The sequence below is a fragment of the Lissotriton vulgaris genome, chromosome 5 (genome assembly GCF_964263255.1).
Source record: "Lissotriton vulgaris chromosome 5, aLisVul1.2, whole genome shotgun sequence".
NCBI lineage: Eukaryota > Metazoa > Chordata > Amphibia > Caudata > Salamandridae > Lissotriton > Lissotriton vulgaris.
Genome location: NC_141693.1, coordinates 1,769,646,489 through 1,769,660,077, shown reverse-complemented (window position 1 = coordinate 1,769,660,077; position 13,589 = coordinate 1,769,646,489). Strand labels below are relative to the sequence as shown.

At 42.7% G+C, this 13,589-nt stretch overlaps 1 pseudogene; it reads right to left on the bottom strand.

Annotated features, from left to right (window-relative positions):
* Positions 1-1,374: 1,374 nt before the first annotated feature.
* Positions 1,375-2,552, bottom strand: LOC147717119 (coiled-coil domain-containing protein 146-like; annotated as a pseudogene).
* Positions 2,553-13,589: the final 11,037 nt, after the last annotated feature.

The following is a 13,589-nucleotide window of genomic DNA, read 5'->3' as shown; positions in this document are numbered from 1 at the left end:
CTGTGCCACGACATGTTGCACCCGCCCCCTGTGCCACAGAAAGCAGGCGATGTGTACTATGTTTGAGGGCACCATTTGAAATACGTGTCAATGACATTCTTTGGACGCGCAGCCAGACACCTTTTACTCTTACTAGCACATGATTGCGAACGATTATGAGTGCTGCTAATAGTAATTTAATTTCCCCTTAAGACACTGGAAGTAGGATTGACACTACATGTGGACTATATTGACATCTATTGGGTCTGCATTGTACTGTCCCGACTTGTATTGAAATGAGTGCACTGGGCTACATCAGAATGACACATTAATGACTATATATTCCTTTGTTTGCTCTTTCCTAATAGAGCGGTGCTCTATCTACCTGAGCCGCAGCCAGGTGAGGCGGAGTACGTTCCTCCTACCCTATAGGTAAGCGATGGATGGTTCATGTCAAGAGCCTGTGATGTACTAATACTAGACACACTAATCGGCAGTACTTTATATGACTGATTGTTGTAATAAGGTATCACCAATTTCTGATGCCTATGTCTGTCTTTTGTTTCCTGTCTTCTTGTTTTTGTGTTGTCTGACATATTGATCCTCCTGTCCAGAACAACTCACAAGGAGGACATCCATATACAATGATTCTCAGGTGATATGGTTTCTATATTGAATTTCACCCTGTATTTTTTATGAGCAGTAGCGTGTTGGTCCTGATGAAAGCAGTAGACACCTGTCTGGGTCTTTAAAAACTGCAGAAACATGTTGACCTATACAAAGTAACTAGTGGCTATGTGTTTAAACTACTATGTTTACGCACTGATTTTTAACATTGGAAGTTTATAGGATACCCATTAAATTTATTTTCCTATAATCTCTCCAATTTTATAATCCCTTTCCACATATTGCACATCACTTTATCACACACACTGCCTTCCAGTTACCAGTACACGTCTGTTTACTGTTATAAATAGATATCACACTGGGATATCCACCCCTCTTTTGAACACCTCAGGAATGGTTGTACGCCATACTCTTCTTTGAGTGAAGAGGCCCAGATGATGACAAGGGCTGTACAGGACCGTAACTGATGGTTACTCTCACACATTGAGAGTATCTCGTTTTGGTTTAGTTGCCACTTAGATCCTTTTCTTGTTGAAGGAGTCCCTTGGTCAGACCCAGGAAACACGAGCAGTAGAATTTAGACCCACAGTTATATTTTGGTTTGTATACAGTGTTTTTGCAGGGGGACGGAACTGTGATAGGTCTTTAAAAATTTCCCTTGGACCCTCTCTCCACAGTTGTTGTTTATAAACTCTGCTTTACAACAAAGGAAGGCATAGGTCAGCTCTTCATTACTGTCAGCCTTATGCTGGCCTTTACTTTGATTCTCTATTGGGAGCAGCTCATATCCAAATGTCGATACAGGTCCCTACCAAGGTTCTCTCTTGGTGCTCTAGTCGAGTTGACTGTAATTTGATATTTCTTACGGAGATGCATCCTGATGTCATAAGTCTGGTTGAGCATATTGATGAGTCTGCCAATTACCAGTTTCTATTGTACTTTCGTTTGCCTCATATCTTGAAGAGTCAGGGCAACTCTTAGTATGATCCCTTTGAGACTTGTCACGAGTCATATTATTAATTTCTTTCAACTTATTTTTTATGAAGAGAGCCTCTCTTTGTTTAATGCGATGGTTCTCAAGATTTCAATCTCATTTCCAAGAATTTTTATTTTCTCTCGCATTTCAGATGCTCTTTGACTAGTAGTTTGAATAAAACCAACATATTTATTTCGTTCACTGTGTATATACATTTCGGCCAAGTCTTTCATCTTTTTTTTTTTGAAGCTCTGAGTTTTTCCTTTGATGTTCTGCCAGTGTAGCATCTTTTGCTTTCATCGCTTGCTTCACTTCAACTCTACTCAGCTGCGCTTTCTTGTTAACTGTTGACTTAAGTTCCCTCTTGATAGCCTTGAACTGAGCTAGGTGTGTCAGATTAACCACCTCCTCCCGACAATCATCTTGCTTCTTGACAATCTTTCCCACTTCTGCAAAACGCTATTCCACCATGTGGATCTCTACCTCTATGAGCGTGTGTTGATGCAACACATTACGCTTGAGCTTTTCCACTTCTTTCCGGAGTTCCTTCTTTCGTTCTGCTGTTGCTCCATCATCGGTAGGGAAGGTGTCTAGCTCAAGTTTTAGTTTCTGATTAAAAAAACTTGTGTATGCGGTAGGGCTTCCTGGGCAAACTTTAACCGAAATTCTACCTTCTTCACACTTCGGAATTCCCTTTCCTTCTCTTGTTGTCTAAAGTGAGGAACTCGTGTTGCATATGTTTCTCCATACAACAGTGAGGAATATTAAGCTCTATAGATGCTCTGTACCCCAATAACACTGCCTTATTGCCTTTGGTTAATTCTGATAATTTGATTGGCTGATTGAATTTTTGTTCTTCGTTTTCAAGCAAAGCTCTCTTTTGCTCTAGTTCCTTCAAAGTTTCTGTCAGTCCGATGTCGTTAACCAACTCTTGATATTGTTCGTCAAAGTCCGATTTTCTCTTCTTCATGTCTATAAGATCTATAGATGCTCTGTCCTCCAAGGACACTGCTTCATTTCAGAACAGAGAGACAAAGTTGCGCAATTAGTATTGGGTCAGAGAGGCCACAGAACAGAGAGACAAAGTCCCCAGAGAAAAAAAAAGCTGGTATAAAAAGTTCAGAACTGGAGAAAGAGGTCCAGAACCGGTGAAAGAGGTCCAGAACTGGGACTGCTAGTCCAGTATTAGGGCAAAGATAAAACTGTCTCAAGTAGTTTCTTTGGGAACATTGAATCCAGAAATGTTTAAGCGAAGGCATGGAAGCACCTGTTGAGCTGTTCATCGTCATCTTGGAGCGGAAAGCTGTGATGGTCAAGGACAGACTGAAGAAAGTAGACTGCCTATTCCTGTTTTTGTCACTCTAAGGGGAGTAGGTAGTCGTGATGCTGTTCCTCACTTCATCCTTGACCCGAAACGCTCCTTGCCTTCATGATTATTGTTGTTGTATCCGGTCGCTGACCTCCTATTTGTCTTGATGTTAATTGTTGCTGTCTTCCATGCTTTATGCTTTCTTTTTATATTTTGTGTGTTTATTTTCTTTTCCATGTAAAGAAGGAAGATGTGTAGTAATCTTATACTCCTCACAACATGGCCGTCTTTGGTCATTAGACCTTTCTCTATGTTTTCACCTCTTGAGCCTCCCAGAATACCTGTGTGCATTCTACTTTGTACTTGAATGTTCCACACTTGTCAGTTGATGGTCTGGTCAGCTGGCGAGGTGTAGTGCTCTGCTGTGTCTTAAGAAACCTATTCTGTAACTTAACTAGAAGTATTCCGTGATCTATCTACATCAGTAATTTTGGTTTGGTGTGATGACAGGTGAGGTGATTCACGATCAGCCCATCGTACAGTGTAAAGTCAGGAAAATTCAAGAAAAATTGCAGCAAAAGATCCCTCACTCAAAGAAGCAATTGAGATGGCGAAGGTCATTGAAGAATCACAGATGTGCATGAAGGAACTTTACAGGAGAGAAAAAGAAGGAGATATAATGGTGGTCAATGATGGGGAGGATGATGTTTGTGTGGTTAAAAAAAAGGATGAGAATTGAGGGCCATCATGTGGTTCAAAAGGGAAAGTGAAGGATTGCTCTCGTTGTTGTAGTACATTTCACATGGGAGACTTGGAACTCTGCTTTGCCATTAATAAGGAGTACAGGAAATGTGGATGCAAGGGACATTATCGCAGATGTGTTAAGGATTAGAATGTGAATAGCAAGGAGAGCAGATCAAGGGTAGGAGTAGTGGAGGAGGTGAGGGATGGTTGTTATGGTGATGGATGTCATAGGGACAGGATTTTGGTGGTGTGTGCAAACACCATACAGAAGGATGAATGTGCAAATACAAGTGCGGAGTGGAGGCTGACGAGGCCCATTGCTATATTGTTGGTGTATGGGAAAGAGGTGGATCTCATGTTTGACTCTGGTTCGATGTACACCATCCTCCCTAGACATTTGTTCAAAGCACAGTGGGGCGATGTGTCATTGAAGTCTAACGATATGAATCCATGTGGGTTTCAAGGTGAACCCATTGATATCATTGGGTACATGGAAGGTGATATTCAATTTGAGACGCGGTCCACAAAAGGGCAAGGGTATGTTTTTGTGGGTGGGCCACCAGTTTTGGGTTTGATGCACCAATTTGATCTCAATATAATTATAAACCCAAGAACCACCAATCAGATAATAGTGGTGGAAGATGTGCCTTTAACTGATGTCTTGGAGAGAGAGGCAGAAGTGTTTGGCAAAACTCTAGGGTGTCTTAAGGGGTATGTGCATACGATTCTATTGAAGGACAATGCTGTGCCAAGACAGCATAAAGTGAGGAGCGTACCACTTTCAGTGAAGGATGGGGTCAAAGACTTGTTGAATGATATGTTGAGTGAAGGTATAATTGAGCCTGTGGAAGGTTCTAAAAGGATTTCTCCGCTTGTGGCAGTAAGAAATTTGGAAGCAGAAGATGCTGTGGCTTCTGTGCAAGATGCCGTACGGTGTGGGCTGGGAGCATTCACTTTAGTGGAATGGGAGGAGGAGATGGTTTCGGATGGTGTTCTCAAAGAAGTGGAAAATATCCTGCGTTATGGCGTCACGAGAGAGAGAGTGCGTTGTCTCAGGCTGCACAACCATATTGTAAGGTTTTCGATGAGTTGTCGTTGTGTGGCAAAATCATTTTGATGAGAGGTGATCGCTTTGTTATACCCATAGGGTTACGACTTAGGCTGTTTGATTTAGTGCATGAAGGCCATTTGGGTCAACGGTTAACTAGTAGGAGACTCAAGGAGGAATTTTGGTGGCCAGGTCTTGATGACCAAGTTAAAAGATAGGTGGAAGCTTGTTGCATTTGCAAGGAAAGTGAGCAAAGACTAAGGGAAGGTAATAGGAGCGTAGGGGGCACATTGAAGATCATGGAAAGACGTGGCATACCATTTGTTTGGAATTCATTGGACCTATGGTGGATTTGCCTGTTGAGTTAAGATTTACGTTAGTGGTAGTGGATGTTTATTCAAAGAGTACCATCTCAGTATTGAAGAGGATTTTTGAGGAAGAGGGTGTTCCTGTGGTCTTAATAACGGATAATGGGACTCAGCTGACTTTGCACAAGATGATGACTTTTCTGGAACGGTCTGGTATAAGACATTTATGTACCTCACTGTACAATCCACAAGTAAATGTTTGGTGAAAGAACTATACAACTGGCCTTTGTCAAACATTGTGATGTGAGGAAGATGCTAAGTGATATGGTGGGGGTGTATCGCACCACTGTTCACAGCGTTACCCACAGGATTCCATTTTATGAGATTGGTGTTGGAGATTGGCTCAAGGTAAAGTCAGGGAGAGTTGTGAAGGGACTTTCTAAGTTTAGGGGCCCTTTCCGTGTTGACAGAGTGGGAACGTTTTTTATTGTGTTGGATAACGGAGAGAGGTGGAATTTCAGGAATGTGGCTTTATATAAAAAAGGTGGTGTTTGTGCAAGGAAGGAGGATGAAGGATGTTCGGTGTGATGCTAATGAGGGATGATGAAGTTGGCGGTGGTTGTAATGCTGGAGTGAGTTTTGAATCATCTAGGCTAAGTGATCCAAGCAATTTAAGGAGTTCAAGAGTTCACAGACTAACTCTCTATCTTGAGCATTATGATAGATCTTAGAAGGTGTTTTGCATTTATTTTTCTTTGTTTTTTCCCTTTTCTTTATGTTTTCCTTTCTTTTCTTCTCGTGTATTGTTTACATTAGAAGGGAAGGGGATGTGTTATGATGTAAGTCATGCTATGTTCTAGGGTATTTACTTATGTTCCATGTTGAGGGTTCTAAGCTAGATTGCAAGGCTAAGGGAATTCCAAGGTGTGCAGTTGATCCCTGTTGCCTTGTGGAGAACTGACACTCGGCTGTGTCTTCATTAAAGCTTATTGGATGGATCACTATCTCGTGGTGTATGGTGCCGACTTCCTTCAGTACAGAGCACATGAATAGGGCTGTGCCTGTCCCCACACAAAGAGCTGCATGGCCCCCTGTAATGTGTCTGGAACCAGGGCAAGGAAGGGCAGGGTATTGCGCACTACAAAGACCTTTCTTTAAAGTCTCCCTACTTCAAAGGATAAAATAGTATAGGCACTGGATCAATGACACCATATGATCAGAACACTTCTGGACTGAGGACGTCTGCCAGGGAGAAGAGCTGTTGTGCTGCCAGGAGGTACTGCCACTTTGCTGCTCATTTTGCTGTGTTGGCCTGTTGCGTGCTGCTTCTGTCCTGGGAGTGAGAGGACTGGACTTTGTTCTCTTCATGCTACTTTCTAAAGATTCTCCAACGGCTTGAGTTGAGATTGCCTCCTGTTGGAAGTCTCAGGGCCATCAAAGACTTTACCTGCAGCACCTCGGCTCCTCTGCTGAGAGCCCTACTCTGCCAAGTGGCACCAAATCCAACTCCTGTGCACTTGGAAGCGAGTTTCTATGCTAAAAAGAAGAAAATCAGCACATCGACTTCGAGCGCCACTTCAGAACCGGCACCGCTGCCTGCACCTAAGCCGTGGTCCCCTCGCAACGCAACAACAGCGACTTACAATGCAGGCTCTGATGCCCCCACAGCACCTCTGAAGAGCCACCACTGTGTGAGTAAGTACTGTGTCACCGAAATCTGTGATGCCCGACTCCACCGCAGCTCTTGTAGCTCTGTGGTGTGACACCGACGCCACAAAGTCGACACCTCGAGGCTTAACCCTCGACGTTTCATCGACGTTGCACCACAATCGGTGCCAACCCCTCACTGCTACTGCCACTTCACCTTTCCTGAGCCTCGCCTCGTCCCCGGGCATCAGCGGCTCTGCGCTGCCTCCAGGAACCGACGCCTCACTTGCTTCAGTAACGCCTCACCTTCCCAGTGCCTTCCATCGTCTTTGATTCTCAAGGTCTCCAAGGCACTGTACTGGGGTCTGCGTGACTCTGACTCCATCGCTGTTGGCCCAAATTTGTGGAGTCGTCCTCGTCAAGAACATCAAGATAGCCCAGACCAGAGCAATTGTGTTTCTAAGCAATTCAATCTTGAAAAATTAATATCTTGATTTTTGTATGTTGGATTTTTGTTGTGTAGGTCTTTTTTTACTCAGATAAATATTGGCTATTTTTCTAAACTGGTGAGGAGTACTTTTGTGGAGTTTTCACTGTGTGTGTGTTTGCATGCATACTTTATGCATCGCCTCTGGGGATAAGCCTGACTGTTCTGTGCCAAGCTACCAAGGTGGTGAGCACAGGTTATTTTTGTTGTGTAACTTAATTTACCCTGACTAGAGTTGTGGTTCCTGCTTGTACAGGGTGCATACTCTGACAACCAGAAACCCCATTTCTAACGACAGCTATCCCCAGTCTGTTGATCTCGCATCAGCAGAGGACATTGTATATGTGGCATTGGGTGCCATCCCTTTAGTGCACACTAGTAGATTCACTTTGTGCATGCAACAAAAAGCATAACTTTCGAAAGCAGACAGGTCAGGCAACACAACCTTGACTTTTGTGACCCAAAGTGTGAGACCAGGGTCACTTCAAAATATAGACCAGTGGAATATTGGCCTATATTATAGGTGGTCTACATGCACTTTGGGATTCGGAGGTTAGATACATGAGGGTTTAGCCTCATTTTCTTTGGGGAAAACTGGGCAAATCTTGAGGGCAGGACACTGAAACTATTAGGCAGGCTGTTATTGAGAGGTTCATATGACGTTGAGCTATTCCGTTGCTTAAAAATGTAACTGTTAAAGAGTATCCATCTATGTCATAAAAAATGCTTGATTAAAGAAAGATAAGAGCATGTTTATAGAATTAGGTTTTGGGCTTTCTATTTAATGTTGTTTTATTGAGTGAAACTTATGCCACTCAGCCTCCTTACGAGATAGAAATTCAGTATACAAATTCTCAGAAGTACTTTGAGTAGGGAGCTAAACTGTCTCCAAGCCAGTCTTAAAAAAACATAAATGGCATATTGCATAAGGGACATTGGGGGCTGGACTGCTATTTCCTCTCCCTGATACCTGCAGCTGTTATCCGCACAAGAGAACCTGCCCAAAAACAGACATATTTTACTTTACAAACATTTACTGGCTGTCATGGGGAATCTACTAATGCTTTGTGTCTATGCGACTCATACATTTCCAAGCAAATGACAGGAAAGCGGTTTAGATCCTCCTTATGCCTCTCTCTATTCATTGTGATTTGCCTAGAATTGCAATATTGTATGTATTTATGTCTATGCTATTTCTATTATGCAAACCTAGCCAAAAAGCAGCAGAGCACAGTGCAGTTTCAAAGAGAGGCATAAAGTCAATATGTGATAATAGCGAAAGTTGGGTTATGGACACCTTATGCATTATGATGGAGCATTCTTTAAAAAGGTGAGTCTATTTCTACATTAAAGCAGTGTAGGGGTGGTACTGAGGGGTATTGTTCCAGATCCTGGGTGCACGGACAGAAAAGGTCTGCTCAGGGGCGTAACACATGCCCCCACATCCCCGGTGGTGTGGTGGGCCCCACAGCTGCAGGGGGGCCCCCTCAGCACAGTACTCCGGTCTGAGCGCTCTGGATAAAATGTACATTGCAGGGGGGCTCCTTAAACGTTTGTTACACCACTGTGTCTGATTACTTGATTTTTCTTTTTTACCCTTCTAAGTCTGTAAATAACAAATGAAAGGGAGCGTCCAATTCTATACAGGATTATCTGTTCCAAAATCAACAGATGGTTAAACTGTTCTCCAGCCAAAGATCAAGTAGCCATGATGTGACGAATAAAAGTTATTCAGGAGTCTTGCGAGTTGCTTTGAATCCAATTTTATTCAAAAAACGGCAATCTGACAGAAGCAATTCATTTGGCCCAGCCTGGATTGCTTCTGTCAAATTGGCATTTAAAAAATAAAAAATAAAATTAGATCCGATCTAGTTGATCTATTGCTGGAGAACAGTTCAACCATCTGTTGATTTTGTAACAGATAACCCTGTATAGAATTGGACGCTCCTTTTCATTTGTTATTTCTTGACCTTGTGTTGGGGTGGCCTCTGAGACTTGGGGTCACAAACGTAGAGTGTTGTAGAAAACAGAATTCGTATTAATTACTCACCAGTGCGCCGTTTGGAGCCCACATTGCCAGTGTGCTGTTTTCTAGTACCTCTCAGTCTGTCTTGGATGTCTGAAACAGAAAAGACTTCCAAAGTAGAGTTGTGTATCATCAGCGTATTGGTGTATCTTGATGCTGTTATCTGTGAGTAGAGAACCGAGCGGCTCTCTGCAGAGGCAGATGGTAACAGGGGACAGTATGGAATACTCAGAGACTCCACAAGTGATAGTGATCTTTTGTGACCTAGAGGTGCCCTTGTGAACAAATCGGTGTGGGTTGGAAAGGTAGGAGGAAAGCCAGTGAAGGACATTGCTGGTAAATCCCATTTGAGATCCAGGGTACGTATGAGGGTGGGATGGTCGACTGTGTTGAAGGCAGCTGAGCGGTCCAGGAATATCAGAATATAGTAACTTTATTTGAGAGTTTATATAGCGCTAACTAGACCCGAGGGTATTAGAGCGCTTTACAAGATGTATGAACATGTTCCAAACAGTGATAAGAGGGTTTTGCCCTGTTGATATAGAATAGTCAGAGGGAGTAAAAAACATATAGGTACATCAGAGAGTAAAGGATAATGCAACAATATAGATCAGTGGCATTAGCAACAGATGTGAGTTGGTCGAGCGACTGTAGCAAGTGATCCTGTCTGCATGGTGGGAGCAGGGGTACGATGAATCAGGATGGTAGTGGGTTGAAGTATTTTTTAATCAATAGAGAATCGAGGTTCCATTTTAAACAAGCATTGGAGGGCTTTGCAGTTCACAAAGACACTCGCTGTTCGCAATGGCACTTTGAAAGATTGCATTTTTCTCTTCACCAGCCTGCAGTGCTGGATGGCAAAAATGGTTTTCGCTACATCAGCCCAATATACATTTGCAACACGTCTTTACCATTTAAGGCCCAGAGGCGGTTCGAAAAACAAAGAAAGGAAACGAGCCACCGGAGAGCGGAAGTTGTGTTTCCTTATTGACCCTGACAAGGAGGCTGGTATTTTTAGCTCCTTGCAGAGTCCTTGGTTCAAAGTTGACAGTGCCCACGAGAGCCTGGCATCTCCGGGCGGTGGTACAGCCCGCGGATTACACATTTCTGAGCCGACGGAGGCCTCTTCAGCGCAGCGGCGGTCTCTCTGCATTCATCATGCGAGAGCATGGCTTGCCAAGGTCCAGGAAGTCGAGCTGGAATTAACAAAGGGAATATTGAATTTACAATGGAGGAAGCCTGCTTCACATGGCGGGTAATTAGATTCTGGTACATGCTGTCTTTTGTGGTAATTAGGGGATCTTTTTATGAGCTTCTTGAGAAAGGAGGGCGGGGTGAGGGCAGGCCTCACGCCCCCGCTGCCGAGGCCAGCACTCACCGGCTCTGACGGCGGCTGTCACCGGGAGACGGTGCTGAGGCCGTATCAGGAACCTCCTGTGTCTGCATTTCGGCTCGGCTGCACATTTTTTGTCACCAAGAATCCCTTTTTGGATTCATACAGCTCCTGACAAAAATGTGGTCTTGTGGGAAAATCCCATTTAAAAATGCCTTTCACTGCTGCAGGAACAGAATTATATCTCACAAGCTCGCAAAACTGCAGACACATGAGTTGGCTGTACCAGTGCAGTGTGTCATCTATTTACAGCAATTTTGTTTTGTGCTGCACGTATCACACAATGGCTACTAGCCGACCTGTTTCACAAAATCTAAAAACATATAGATTAGCTACTATATAGGACTGTAGTTTATTTTGTTTTAAAACAAACACTACCTAAAAATGAGAGCAAATCCCAAACGGCAGAATAGTCCTCATGAAAATGTGCAAACACCTCCACGTCTTTGACCAATATAACAATCTGATGTCAATAGAGCATTGCATGAATACACTGCACAGCAAGCCCATACCTCTGTAACACCAAGCCTCTACATATCACTCCAAATGACGTCACTAAATCACTCATGAATAGAATATGAATATCGTCCCCTAAGAACATTTATGTATCTCGCAGGCCTTCATAATATGTTATGTTGTGCTATTTTATGCTATGTTATGGCATGTTAGTTATGTGTATTTGTATAGCATACAACTCACCTGAGAGGGTAACCTCTAATATGTGTCAAATAGTGGCGTTCTCTCGATATCACTCACAAACGTTGAATAATTCAAAATATTACAACTAGTGGCCATATATAAGGTTTTACTGTCAAAAGTGGCTGAATTATACACTTATATATAGGGTTTATAGGGTTTCAGTATCTCCAGTGCATGTCCTAGCACTTGAAAATGAGGTTAACATCAAAGTATTTCTCCAAAGGAGCTTCATGATGAATGGCCCAGTAATTGGCATGATATTTATGGCGTGGGTTCCGTGTTCATCATGCCACTGGATTCAAACTAAAACAAAAACTACAATTGATGGACAACATGCAGAACAATGTCATACATTCACACCATGACAGAGATCTGGGCCTAAATCCATCGTTTTTTTGTTCACCATGCCATTCCAGTTTGAACCCAGCCATATGTAAATCAATCTTGACCCTGTGCCTCATGGGAACAGTCCAGCCCGAACTGCCAAGCCAGGTTCTCCCTGGACTGGACACAAGCATCCTAGGACCGGTTTCAGGGTTTCACCCCACTTCAGCCAGGATTGCTTGATTCCAGTGGCATGGAGAGCACAGCACTCACGTCTGAGCAAACCCGTCCCACTCGGGGTGACAAATGCAAAAAGAACTATTGATGGACAGAATGCAGAACAATGTCATACATTCACCCCAGTACGGAGATCTGGGACTACATTCACCCCAAAAAGACATGGCTTTGCAGTTCGCGCTGGACTGTTCCCATGAGGCACAGGGTCAGACTGATTTGCATATGGCCATGTCTGAACTGGGGTGACGGAGTGAGCTAAAGAATGATGATGGATTAAACCCAGATCAGTTGATTGGGGGTGAGTGCTTGCATTGTTCAACACTCCGTTCATCATTCCCTTTGGTTTTGCACTGGATTCAAACTAGCCTGGCTGATGAGGGGTGATACCCCGAAAACGGTCCCAGGATGCTTATTTTCCGGTCCAGGGAGGACCTGACTGGCAGTTGGGCTGGACTTTGCAAATGGGGAGCAGGGTCAAGACTGATTTGCATATGGTTAGGTCTCAACTGTGGTGGCATGGTGTGCAAAAAAACTATGGATTTAACCCAGATATGTGACTTGGGGTGAATTTTTGACAATGTTCAGCATTCTGTCCATCATCTTTCTGTGGTCATATTCATGGTACATGATAAAATCCGACACCAATTACCGATACCACCTAATTATGATGATTTGGGGAGTAACATGCTGGTTTTGATGCTTACCACACCAAAATCTGCATGTCCCGGTAAATACCATGCAGTCTCTCCTGATAAATATCAAGAGGTTTGACCTGCTCATACTTATCACAAAACTCATAATTGCAATATGTGTTACTGCAAATAAGTGGTCAGTTTGAAAGGGTCGAATTTTATCATGTGCGATAAATATCACACCGTTTGTTGGGTTGCTTGTAATGAGTGCCTTAGTAGTAAATGTGGGAGGGACTGCAGGATTTTTGGGAAAATGGGGATTTAGGGAGAGGCATGCTAATACAAGCAGCCTCCCACAACAGAGTAGGATGACTGGAATCCACAAACTACACTTCTAAAGTTATTACTACCCCATAGATGACAAAACAGTAGGAATTGCACTCTATTCACCTTTGTCATCTGTCTATTGGTGTAGTTTATAAAGTAAAACTCAACTTAAAAAAAATGTAACTTTTAAAAACTTTACTTAAAACAATTGTCACTTTTGAGATTTATTGGAGCTCAGTTCGTATTTTATAAGTGGAAAACAGCCATATGACTTACCAAAAGTATAATGAAATCGAAGATGTTAATTTCACAGTTCTGTTTGTGATTATATTAATTATGTTTGTATAGCGCTCATGCAGTCAGGATTCCATTTTAGAGCGGCCATAAAAATATAATATGAACACAAATCTCACACCACCTCACATTATTTTAATATATCAGAAATCATTGCCAGTGACTTTATTTGTCATCGCTGATATTAACTTAGCTAGAAGTAAATAACGATGATGCATAGCGTCTATCAGCTATTTTTTATTTATTTGTTAAATGCAAAACATGTCAAAATATGTTCATTATTTCATTCCAGGCAAATGTTTAAATTTATAAACACGCATTATATGTTTATGTAGACATGTTTGTTTCTTTAAACAGATTTTATCGGGGTTTTGTACACATATAATGCAACACAGTGGTACATTCAGTGCAGTCAATCAAGTCACTGTTATCTCAGTTACATTTTCCCATTTCCTTCATCAATGCGAATGGTCCCAATCCTCTCCAGCCCTCTCCCATTGAGTCGGTGTCTCATTGCAGATTTGTCAGTAGA